The sequence below is a fragment of the Somniosus microcephalus genome, chromosome 10 (assembly GCF_052327205.1).
Source record: "Somniosus microcephalus isolate GS21.2 chromosome 10, FLI_Smic_1.0, whole genome shotgun sequence".
Lineage (NCBI taxonomy): Eukaryota > Metazoa > Chordata > Chondrichthyes > Squaliformes > Somniosidae > Somniosus > Somniosus microcephalus.
The window spans coordinates 54,040,296-54,053,140 of record NC_140996.1 but is presented as its reverse complement, the minus strand read 5'-3'; positions in this window follow the sequence as shown (position 1 = coordinate 54,053,140).

Here is a 12,845-nt window from a genome sequence, read left to right as displayed (position 1 = left end):
CACAAAGGGCATTGCACGATGAAATGACGTCAGGATCTGCGCGCGCAGCTGAGCGCGCGCAAAGGCTTTGCGCCGCCGCTAAATCTTTACTGAAGTTGGGGAGAGGCGCAGATCGCGCAGCGCCCGGCCGCTAGCCGCCTAGCGCCCCACATCTCCTCCTCCTAAGGCACTAGCGGCTGGCGCAAACAACTAAATTTCTAGGCCAATGTCTTCTGACTTCCCAATATTTAATAGGATTTCAGATCATAAGCACTGCTCCCATTTTAACGGACAGCAGTTATTGGTAGTAATTCTGATATTGCCATTTTCACCTCCCCTAGACCCATCTCTTGCTTCTTTACTTGTCCCATTATCATCCTTTTAGCCTTACACCATCATCCCTTTTGTCATTTAATCTCTCCTGCCTTCCACCTTATCACAGACCTTCCCTTTTGCTCTTTCCTCCCCTCCCCCCTTTCTCTGCTTCTGTACTTGCTTAAAACCTGTTACACTTCTAACATTTTTCAGTTCTGATCAAAGGTCATTGACCTGAAACATTAACTCCAGCATTTTCTGTTTTTACGACTTAACACTCTGCCCTATTTCTAGGTCCTTCCAATAACTCAGATCCTGCAACCACACATAAATAGAGCTGGCACTACCCTCCCGAAGATGCACCTTCACTCACTCAAACTTTCCTTGGCACCAACACAAAGATTAGCACGTCATGTGGTCTAGGTGATGAATTCAAAGGGGTCTCTACAGGGTAATTCAGAAAACACTGGCGAAAAGGAGTTGGTACAAGTGGAAAGGACAGCTCAAGGGCTTGATAGAGGGCAAGCTCTGGTCCTAGCGCTACTAAAGAGGATGCAGATTTCAGGAGCCCAGCCTTCAAGAAAAATTCTTCATGTGCACAAGACATTGCTCAGTGCATTGCCTGTCTGCCAGGAAGGTACTGCCCCATGTTGGAGATGGCAGAGAAGTCCGCAACCAATTTGGGTAGGGTTCTGGTGCATGGCATCAACATTCTGAAGTCCACCATGCAGCGTCTGGACACAACAATGGATATTGTAGCAGTGCCCTCTCTGCATGATTCACTGGCACCAGTAATAGTATTTATCAGGGTTGCTCTTACTGGGGCAATACAGGTTCTGGGCTCAACCATCTTCTCCATCTTGGGCAGGCTGGGAGACTGAATGGATCAGAAGTTTAGTCAGATCATGAATATCTACTCTCCTGAAAATCAATAAGACTGCAGAGCCAGAGCTCGAGCAGGAGCAGTTGAGCAATAAGAATGGAACAAATTTCTATCTCTCAGGATGAAAACCCACCTGGATCAGTGCGCCCCCCTCAACCAATGGTCTCCTGTTGATGGAAAGCCAGGTGGTCAGACTTCCCCAGCAGCCAGCAAGATATTACAATCTACAACCAGGCACTCTCAGGCCTGAGAGCTTGCTGACAACAAGTATTTTAAGAGAACCCTCCTAGGCCACAGCAGCTTTCCACCTCCCATGCTGAAGCTTTTGAGGAAGAGCAGTAGTATGGTAGGAAAACGGTCACTTAAAAAGGCCCTATGGGCTAATACCTGGGTGATAATTATTTTGATGGCAACTCAGAAAAATTATAAACTGTTTTGAAATCTTTGGGCTGAATATTGGCCGGCGCTCAGAGGGTGGATTCGGAGGCAGGTCCGCTGTCAAAATGGCAGAGATTGACAGCGGGGCAGAAGTCCGCTCTGAACCCGCCGCCTTGTTCATTTGTCCAGCGCCGGCTCTGCCAGCGGTTTGCAGACCCGGCACTAAGTGGCAGGTCAGGGAATTGAGATACTTATGAAGCTGCTTAAAGGTATTTAAGTAGCATTTTACCAGGTCCTAACTATTTTTCTGTGTTTTTTACAGGGTTCCCGGTGCTTGGGGATCACGTCAGGTAAGTGTGTTGGGTTCTCAATGACTTTCCATTGCTGTGAATAGCTGACAGCTACAAAAGTGGTATAAAAGCTACCATTTCACAGCTGTTCCATTTCCAATGTTAGAAGTTGGAACCTTCAGGATTTGGAATACATTTTCCAGCTTTAAAGAGGTTTGAAGTGTTTGGAGCAAACTCTCTATCCAGTGTCACCTCCTTGGAGCAACCTCTCTCACCATTGACAGCTTGCTTCTGTCATCTCAACCTCACCTGCCATCTATTCCATCAGCATCAGTGCCTCAGAATTCCACCACGATCAGCCCCAACACCAGCAACACCAGGCACACTAGCAGCACCAACAACAACACCAATCTTCTTGGCAATCACCTGATGCTGCACAGGACACAATGCATCAGCACCCGAGCACTTTGCTGCCTGGGAGGCCAGGGATGGCCTCACCATGGACAGATTTACTTAACTTGATGTTGTACACCCTGGCTGCCTCATGATGCGCCAGGTTGGCACAGGCTGGGGTTGTTTTCCTTGGAGCAAATAAGGCTGAGGGGGGACCTGATTGAGGTGTACAAAATGATGAGGGGCATAGATAGGGTAGATAAAGAGGAACTTTTCCCCTTAGTAGGGGGGTCAATAACAAGGGGGCATAGATTCAGGGTAAGGGGCAGGAGATTTAGAGGGGATTTGAGAAGGAACTTCTTCACCCAGAGGGTGGTTGGAATGTGGAACTCAATGCCTGAAAGGGTGGTAGAGGCAGGAACCCTCACAACATTCAAGAAGCATTTGGATGAGCACTTGAAATGCCATTGCATACAAGGCTATGGACCAAATGCTGGAAAATGGGATTGGACTGGACAGGGATGGATGGGCGGCGCAGACACGATGGGCCGAAGGGCCTCTTTCTGTGCTGTAAAACTCTATGACTCTATGACACCCCACACCAACACCATAAAGCATCCCTACAATGCCCAAGTCATTCCTTTCACACTTATCACCATTGGGGGTATACCGTTATGTCTCAACATTCACTGCAACTCACTAAGCCACTTCCAAGTGTACACACAGATCTTTCCAAGAAGGCAAACTGTTGAAAATAAAGATTTCAATGTTTGACAACACATTAACAGCAACTTTACATCAACATTGGCGATAACACCCAACTGCCTACCCTTGTGTGTTGTTAGTTGCTTTGATTGGACAAGGATGAGGGTGAGTGTGAGTGGTGGCTAGTGAAATGGGGAAATGATAATGTAGATAGAGAGGGATGGGTGGAGGTGCAAGGAAAGTTGGTGTGAGCAAGGATGTGCAGGAGTAGGGTAGGGAAGGCAGAGTGATGGGGATGTGATGAGTGGCACAGGAAGATGAGGTTGAGTGTGGCTTTGCAGTAATGTTTTATGTTCTACTGAGATCATTGAAAGGTTTGTGCCACTGCAGCCTGGTCCTCCTGATCACATCCCTGCTTGTGTCCTCCTGTACAATGTGCAACCAGGCTGCATTGGTCTCCTGGGGAGGTCTCTTCTGCCCATAGGAAGGGAAGAGAACCTCCCTGTGTGCTGTGGCGCCCTCCATAACCATATAGAGGGAGTCATGGGAGAGCCTGGGTGCAGCCGTGCACCTTTGTGCAGTGCTTGCCAGTGTTTGCAGCACCTCAATGCTGCAGAACACTGACAGCACAACTGTCAAAATGATTGTGGACTTGGCCCCTTTTACAAAACCGGCTGATGACACATCATTAAATGACATCATCAGACCCGCTTTCTATTTATTGGCCGAGAACCTCGCAGGGCGGGCTTAACAATCCCAATCAATGTAAAATCTTGTTGGAGGCTGGGATCGACACAGATGCAGGGTCCCCACACACCACGGATGACGCTCGCCACGGACCCACCAAGGTTGGAAAAATCCAGCCCTTTGTGTGCAGAGTGTTCCTGTAATAACTGGTGACCATACAATGTATATCAATGTTGATCTTTGGGCAAGAACAGTTTATTGGAGTGTGGAAGGACTGTGAAAAATATTAAGCATATTGGGGTGGCGGGGGGGTGGGGTCAGGAATTGTTCAGCTGAAGTGCTGCTCAATGAGCTACTGCCAAAGAGCTCTGCCTGTAGACTGGTGTCGGTGCTCTCCTGCTTCTTCACTATCCTCTATGTCACCCGTGTCATCATTCTCATCTGGCTGAAGGTCTTCATCCAGTGGTGGCTCTATGCAATGTCTCTGTTGCAGAACAAAGTTGTTCAGCATGCAGCAGACTACAATGATATGGGGCACTCTGGGCTGTATTGGAGGAAGTCACCTGACTTGGCCAAGCAGCAGAAGTGGGTACTCCAATTCCCTATTCAATGAGTGCTCTAGTTGACCCATGGATCTGGTTGTAGTGCAAGTCAGCCATCGAGCGTGGGTTCCTTGGAATAGTCATCAACCATGTATGCAGGGGATAGCTTTTGTTGCCAAGCAGTCAGCTTCTGACTTGCTATGCAGGGGCAGAAAGTGTGTGTGTCAGTGGGGATGGAGGGGGGCGGGGGGGGGGGGAGAGGTGCATTTGCTGGTGAATTAGTGCAATATAAAAGCATCATGGCAGTTGCCAGGGAAGCAGGCACAGACCTGCATGATGCACAGCTGGTGGTTACACAGCAGTTGCACATTAAGGGACTGGAAGCCCATGCGGGTCATGAAGCCAGTGGACTCAATTACAGGTGGCCGCATTGTGATGTGTGTACAGTTAGTGATGTCCTGGGCTTGGGGGAAAGCCTGTAATATGTAAGAACCCTAGAGCCCTATATTTTCATGTCGTGGAGTGAGGCAGAATTCTGTGGGGCAGAAACATGTATCTATGCAAAAGATCATCAGCGACTACACTTCAAGAGTAATTAGCTGTGAAGCACTTTGAGGAGTCCTGAGGACATGAAAGACATTCTATAATTGTAAGATCTACTTCTCAAGAGAGAAAAATAAGTAAAGCTATTCTCTCAAAATCATACTACATAAAAAGGAGTGTTTAGCATTTAAATGAATGGGCAGATGTAGCATGGAACCGCTGAGCAGTTCATGATATACGGGACCAAAATTTAATGATAAAATTAGGGAAGACCAACTAAACTTTTTATTCCTAGGTGGCTTGTGCTGAATTCTAAGGTGTCAAATTTCCATGGGGTTTCTTCTAATCATCTGCCATAACTTCAGCAGAAGATCCACAGAAACCCTGCAGAAACAACAGGGGTTTCCACGGGTCTTCACCAAAGTCTCGATGGACAACTAGGAGAACCTTGTGAAAATGATTGGTGTAAGTTTTAAAATGGACCCACATGATCAGTTGCAGGGTAGTTAGCCAAGACAGTGGACAAGTAAGTAAATGTATACAATGCGTAACTTATAGGGAGAATTTGCATTTTGGCACTTCCTGCCTGTGATTTTGCAACCAAATTAATTACATGGAAAACCTGTAATTTAATGATTTTGATGTCATTTTTCTTCTTTCTGACTCGGTTGTCCACAATGAAAGAACATAGATCTTTACCATGAGAATTCCTTCTAACCCTGGAAAGAGCACATATTTGAATTTAATAGACTTGGCACAGCCCACAGGAATTGATCCCACAATGAGGTATGTGTGCAGCACTAGTGTCTGATAACTGGACAGTTGGGTCTATTAAACTTTCAAAAGTACGAAGGCCTCTCACTACATCAATTGTAATGCTACGACTGTAAGTACATTCCAAAATGTTTGCTACAGCGTAGCTTCTACAGTGCAATCTCTAAGTGGATGAAGGCAGAACAAGGTGCCACAGTTGGCTGGAACTGAAGAGACAGGCATTTTACACAAGCACTTTCACCCCCACTGTTTTTTTCACAGAGCAGTTCTTAGAAGCATGGATATTTCAATTTCTCAGCAAGAGCACACTTTATTCAGTGATGGTAGCACAGCACAAAATCAGGGGGTATATTCAGGGCTGTCTTCAGAAACAGTAACAGCCTCTTTGCAGAGGTCCATTCCCTTGTTGAATTGAAATGAAGGCATCTTGAAATGGAGGTTGTTTGAACATATTGTGAAAACAGAAAGTTACTTGGGTCTATAGAGCACAATTTGAGGACACATTGAGGTGCTCTGAAGGAATACAGGACCCACAATGCAAATCAATATAAGCCAAGTGGCTAGAACTATGAAGCAGGGGTTCTCCAGATATATGCTGGCTTTCTGCACATTGCATCCTCTATTTCTAAGGGCATAGCTGCTGGTTCATGTAGGGGGAGGGAATACACCTTAAGCGACAAGATTTTAAATGGAATAGACACAGAAAAATCTTGGTATCACTTAAAGGTCATTTAAAGTGGCAGCGTAAGTAGATAGAGCCATAAAAAAGCAAAACAAATCCTTGGCTTTGTATCAGGAGGCACACAGTGCAAAAGCAAGAAGTTAATGTTGAACTTATACAAGACTTTAGAAAGGTTCAGTTTTGGACACTTTGTTAATGAAACAATGGGCCAGAATCTGCTGTTAAAATAGCGGCAAGGCTAATGGTGCTCATGTTTTCTATGCGTAAATGTTGCAGCAATTTCAGGCGAGAAGCAGATGTTCAGTTAAATGTGATTATCGAAAAGTTGCTGTCCAAGTTGTGCCACTTTGCCATTAGCTTCGCGAAAGCCTCCTTTTTTTAGGAACTTGCTGTATTTGCTCATAAATTGCCTATTCAACTCACCAGAGAAGGTTAAGTGTTGTCATTACAAGTGTAACTTCCCTTTAATTGATGTGATAAGTGTTAATGGCTGCCAATCAACCCCTCTGGCACCGAAAATTAACTATTATGTGTGGAGTCTCATTCCTTCCTGAATTTTTCAGGGAGATTTTAAAAATGTGAAATTTTAAATGTATTTTTGTTACTTTATTTTTTGTCTCATGTTTTTACTCCCTTTTAATCCAATCTTTCTTTTCCCCCTTATTTTTCTTTCTGTACCTGATTTGATATTAAATTCACCCCCTTTAATTCACCCTCCCTGTGTTTATTTCCCAATTCTTAAATCTCTGGTTAAGGAGATAACCTTGTAGGGATTTCGCAATTTCGCAATAACTTCGAGATTTCCAACAGTTCCGAAGATTGAATTTTGATTAAAGCATACCTGGGTAATATACATTTAAAAATCCAGGGATCAAAAATGGCCACCAGACCGCATGGCAGAAGACAAAAAGGACTTGAAAACGCAGCCTTCTGTGCCTGTGATAAAGTTAAATAGAGCAGTCAAACTGCCAATCAATGGCAGTTCAGGGAGTTCCCCTCCCTGCAGCAGACAATCAATGTGTTTACAGAAACTGCTACAATGTTTACGCAAAGGATTAACCACTTGAGATTGTGGTTTCAGCCTGACCACAAGGACAATGACTTTTGTTTACACTAACCTTCAAGGCTGTTTCCTCAAGCAATCAAGGAAATAGACATGCTTTTTTTTCAAACCACGGCAGCTTTATTCAAAGCCCATCACAGACAATGAGGACACATTTAAACTGCAGCTTTATTCATAGCCCATCACAGACGACGAGGACACATTTAAACTGGAAAAACAACCAGTTTAAACAAATTGGGTAATTCATCCAAACCCATTACAGACAGTGGGGACAGTTTGGATCCCTTTTGTTTAGCCCAGATACATCCAGATTTGGGCGGGAAGGGTTCGGCCCCAAATGGGGTATAAAAGATAGCTTCTCAGAAGCCTCTCTCTCTCTGTGGCCTTGCCTCCATGCCCTCTTCAATGTGGGAGCCTGCCTAAAGGAGTGGAACACCAGCAGTTTACTTTTAAAATACTGGGGTGTTTTTATTTCGGGGCAGTGAAGATCAAAGATTGCAGGGCACGGAGCAGGCGTTTTTCATTGGTGAGCATATATTTTTCTGGTCCATTACAAGGCAACTTAGAATAGGTATAGGGGTGGGAATTAAGTGGGAATTTTGTTAGAACTGTGATTTTAGTCGATTTTCTCTCATTGTGTCCGTTCTCTCCTCCCCTATTTAAGTAACAGTGTTGCACTAGCAGATAAGTGCTGTAGTGAGCAAGGTGTTTCTATATTGAAAGTGCTATTAAAAGGGTGTTGCAGTAAGCAGAGAAGTGCTTCAGTGGACACTAAGGGTTCTGTATTAAAGTGCTGTTTTTAAGTAAAAGCCCCTAAGCAAAGGTGCTGTAGTGAACAAGGTGTTTCTATATTGAAAGTGCTATTAAAAGGGTGTTGCACTAAGCAGAGAGGTGCTTCAGTGGGCACTAAGTAGCTGTATTTAAAAGCGCTGTATATTTAAATAAAGGAGTGTTGCACTGAGCAAAGAGCGCTCTAGTGGACACTAAGTGTACTGTGTTAAGCAAGAGTGCTGTACCAGGCACAGGTGTGCTGTATCGATTATTTTAAGTTGTTTATTTTTTTTTGTTTCAATAAATGCTGGTCTGTTTTGCACCCAAACCACGAGTCACGTTTTCTGTCTACATCGCTACCGATTAAGTCCGGTGGTCAGAACCAGGAATAGGGGAGTGCTTCGAAACTGCACGGGGGTCCCTGGAGCAGCTCAGAGGCTTCTGACTGGCCAGAGACAATAACCCCAACCTCGCTGTTAATTCCTACACCCTGTTGGTTGCCCTGTTAACTCAGAGCCCAGATGCCCTGTTTCCCTTGTTGTGCCATTATCAGCTCGTATTTTCAGCAATTTTGTGGGCAATTTTTTTTTTTTAGCTAAATGGTGCAGGGGCAAGTCTAACTAATGTCCTGCTTTAGCAAACTCTGGCCCTTTAATAAGGGAATGGAAACGGTGTAGTATAGATTTGGTAGGATGTTACCAGGGATATGTGGTTACAGTTATGAAGTTATGCTTTGTTCATGAGAGCTGATGAAATTAAGACCTTGTAGAGGTCTTCCAGATTATGAAGGGTTATGTTAAGGTAAATAGTGATCTGCAAGATTGTACCAAGATGGCATAAATTTAAGATAATCCAAAAAAGAATTAAAAGAAAAATTAGAAGCAAATGCCTGGAATTCTGGAGGGGTTTTCTGGCGAAAGATCAACGGAACCCCAGAGAAATGGTGTAAACAGCCTTTTATGCCGTTGTTCCAAAAGTAAGGCAGAAGATCAGGAGAATTCTGCAGAAGTTCAGGGTCAAATCTCTGCCACAAACTGTTGGTGAAACAGAGTCCATTCATTTTTGTAAAAGGATATTAGATGGTGCTATGTTGTGGAATTATTCATCTTTTTTTCACTGAGAGAATTTGAGAATGAGTTATGTTTAACGGTTGTGTTTTAAAACAACGTGAATGCACCTCAGGGGTTCACATTCTGTTCAAGCACAATCATTAAATGCAAACCATGGGGTGCAGCACGGATACAGCAGGCCGCAGTAATGAGAGAGAGGAGGCTTAGGGGGTGAAATTTCCATCGTTAGTGGGAGGTGTTAACGGGGCACAAACACATGGTGCTACTGAGCACATCGCCCTGGATCAGGACATTCCCCGCCTCTTGCGCTCCAAGAGGTAAGCGGAAAAGTGGAACGTTGACTTAGCGCTCCACTTCCCTCTTGGAGCAAAAAATGGGAATTTCTCAAATGTTTGTGAAGGTTAGTGCCCCAAGTGGCCCTCGAGGGGAATTTCTCCCCCTTAATGTATTAATGAGCCAACTATCATTTTTGTTATCGATAATGACAGAGGGCATTTAACAAGTTGTTATTTTGGCCTAACAAACAATCATGCGGTCAACAGGATGGCTATTCTCTTGCAAGGAACCAGGAAAGAATGAAATCATTGTCATACTACAGGAATATTTGCCCAGAAATTGGGCTACTTACAGCCACCCATTTGCGCTGCAATCCTGGAAAAAAATGGTGGCCGCCTCTCTAAATCCCGCCTCTGGTGCGGGACTCGGTGACCGCCATTTTGGTGAGGGCCTTAGCGCTGCCAATAGCAGGGCTGGACCTGGACATGCAAATATGGAGAGTGTGACATCAGTCAGCGTGCAACGCCGACAAAACATTACACTCTGCGAACTTGGAACTTTGTGCTGAGTTTGAAAAGCGAGCATGCAGCAGACTGACAGAAACGCTGTCAGCGCTTCTTAAAGGGACACACACATTGTTAGGGTCTAATTGGAGCCTGAGCGGGCCAAGTGGTATACAAGGTCGACACGTTACCCAACTTAGACTTATGTGAATAAATTCACACAACCAAATAGTTTGAGAGAAGTAAAAATGCACAGTTTAATGTACAGAGCGCTCTGGGAGAAGAAGAACAGTAGACCCCACGGTCTCAGCTGCCAGCGTTTCGGTTTTACAATAGTAGCCGAGCTTCTTTTATACAGTTTAACAACAGGAAAGTTACCATATCAGCAGTTATTACATTAATTCCTTGGCCAATCTGGTACTTTAGCATCCTTCAACTTTGACCAATCCGATACCTTAGCAACCCTTAATCACATTCTGTCAAAAACAAGTTAATTATATTATTATACCGTTAGCTAGCTTCTTTCACAAACAACTTAATTATATTACTGTTAGCTAGCTTCTCATGTGACATGTTAGTATTTCGCAACCCTATTCTCACAGTGATACCTATGTCCTGCCAGTTGCATAACCCCGCCCTTAAACACCCTTTACCTCCCTTGTTCTTCCTAAACATAATTTTTCGCTCTTACAGTTTTACCCCAACAGTTGACTAGCCGTTCCTGTCTTACGTCTATACAACTGATATCACAAGTTGGTGCAAGCAGATCAAGTCAGCTGTCTGTTATGCCAGTGTCTGCAAAATGTCAATAAATGTCAAGTATTTCAGCAGGCGCTTCGGTGCCATTTTAAATTTTCCTCCAACAGCCCCTCCTTTTGGTCCTGGAGCACGATCCTCTTGCTCCCAGATGACCATCGTTCTTCGTTTCTTCACAGGGTTGGTTTACAACCACTGACTCATCTCGTGAGAACCGGCCGTTCCGGCCACGTCATCATACATTTCTTCTTCTTCACCCGTATTTCTGGGCAGGAGGTCGGTGTATTCTTCGACAGAAGCTACTGGCAGCACAGCTTTCACAGCAGTTTGACAGCACATTTTAATGATACTCAATGCACAGCACAGCAGTATACATATCACAACTATGATAAGGACTAAAAAGGGGGGTTCTTTCGTATAATCATATGTTGGCTTATACCATTCTTTAAAATTTTCTAACGAATATCCTCCCCCCCGGAACTCATTCCTTAGGCTAGTCCATTTCTGTTCCCATGTTTTTCCGAAGGTGGATAAGGTGGTATTTTTCTGTTTTGTATGATTTTTATTAATTATCCATTCTGCCATATCTGTGAGGTTCAAGGTTATTGGTCGCAAGGGCATCCCTCCTTTCGCATGAGTGGGAGTATGGCTACATACCCAACAACCATCTATCCCACTCAGTTTGGCATACTTATATGACATATATAAAAATGTATTTACATGCAGCTCCCTTTTCTTGCGGGAGTTAAGTATACCTTCCGTGACAATACCAATTAACGCAACTATACATAAAACACTTAACAGCCTCATGTTGTTTTGGGGCTGTCACCTTTTGCTTGCAGTATTCAATCTGTAGGTTTAAATTACATGTTTTTTTTTCTCGGGAACAATTTATGGGTTATAGACTTTTAATTGGGTCCAATGTTTCCACTTTCCTACACCCCTTATGTCCAGACAGGCACAGGTGTCTCCACTGATTATAACCTCATAGGGTCCAGACCATTTTGGGGCAAATCCTGGTTTTCCAGGTAAGTTTTTTAACATTACCTTAGATCCAGCGGGTGGAACCTTGGGGAGCATTTGTAATTTCAGCTCCTCGTCCCTTTCCTGTTGACGGTTCCTAACCCCTGCCCTCATTTCTTTTAGTTGGTTACTTAGTTCCAACACATATCGTTTTAGCCTGTCTTTTAAGGGCCCCACATCTGCTCCACCTGTTATAATGCCTTCTGGTAATTGCATTGCTCGTCCTGTCATTAGTTCATAAGGGGTTAGTCCAGTGGTACGATTGGAAGTTGCTCTCAACTTCATTAATATTATGGGTAACACCTCCACCCATGTTTTTCCAGTTTCGGCTATAGCTTTGGCCAGAGCTAATTTCAAAGTTTTGTTCATTCTCTCTACCATCCTGGAGCTTTCGGGATGGTAGGGTATGTGGAATTTCTGTTTGATTCCCATCAATTTGCAAATGGTTTTTACCACTGTTCCAGTAAAGTGCGTTCCTTGATCAGAATCTATTTGCAATGGTACTCCCCACCTTGGGATAACTTCTTCTGCCAAAAGACACGCAACTGTTAATGCGGTACAATTTCGGGTAGGAAAAGCCTCTACCCACCTTGTAAGCTGATCAATTATTACTAAACAATATATTTTTCCGTGTGATGATGGCAGGGGGCCAGTAAGCTCAATTTGTAAGTGTTCCCAAGGTCCCCTAGGTCGAGGCTGATGTGCCATTCTAATTATTACAGGCCTGCCTGGATTATATTGTGCACATGTCACACACCGGTGACAGTGTTTTGCTATATCTCTTCCCAAATTCAGGCCACCACCAATCTCTTGAGAGAGCTTCCTGCATGGCATCTCGTCCTGAATGCGTCTGGCCATGATGCAGATCCAGTAACGTTAACCTTACACACTCTGGTGCTAATACTTTAGTATCCTTCCTCCAGATTCCATCTGATCCTTGTACTGCCCCTTTCTGTTTCCATTCATCCTTTTCTACTGGCGGGGTATCTTTCTGCAATTTCTGTATTTCAATTTCTTCCATTTGTACGCTCCCTACGGGATATCTGTCTTCCTCTTCCTCTAATTCTAGAGCTGCCTTGGCCGCCAAATCGGCCGCCTGATTACCCTGTTGATTTAGCCAGTCAGGGTTACCCTGTTCTGGGGCCTTCTAGTGTGCCTTTATTTTTATAACGGCTACCTTACTTGGTTTTGCCGCCGCATCTAATAAGGCTC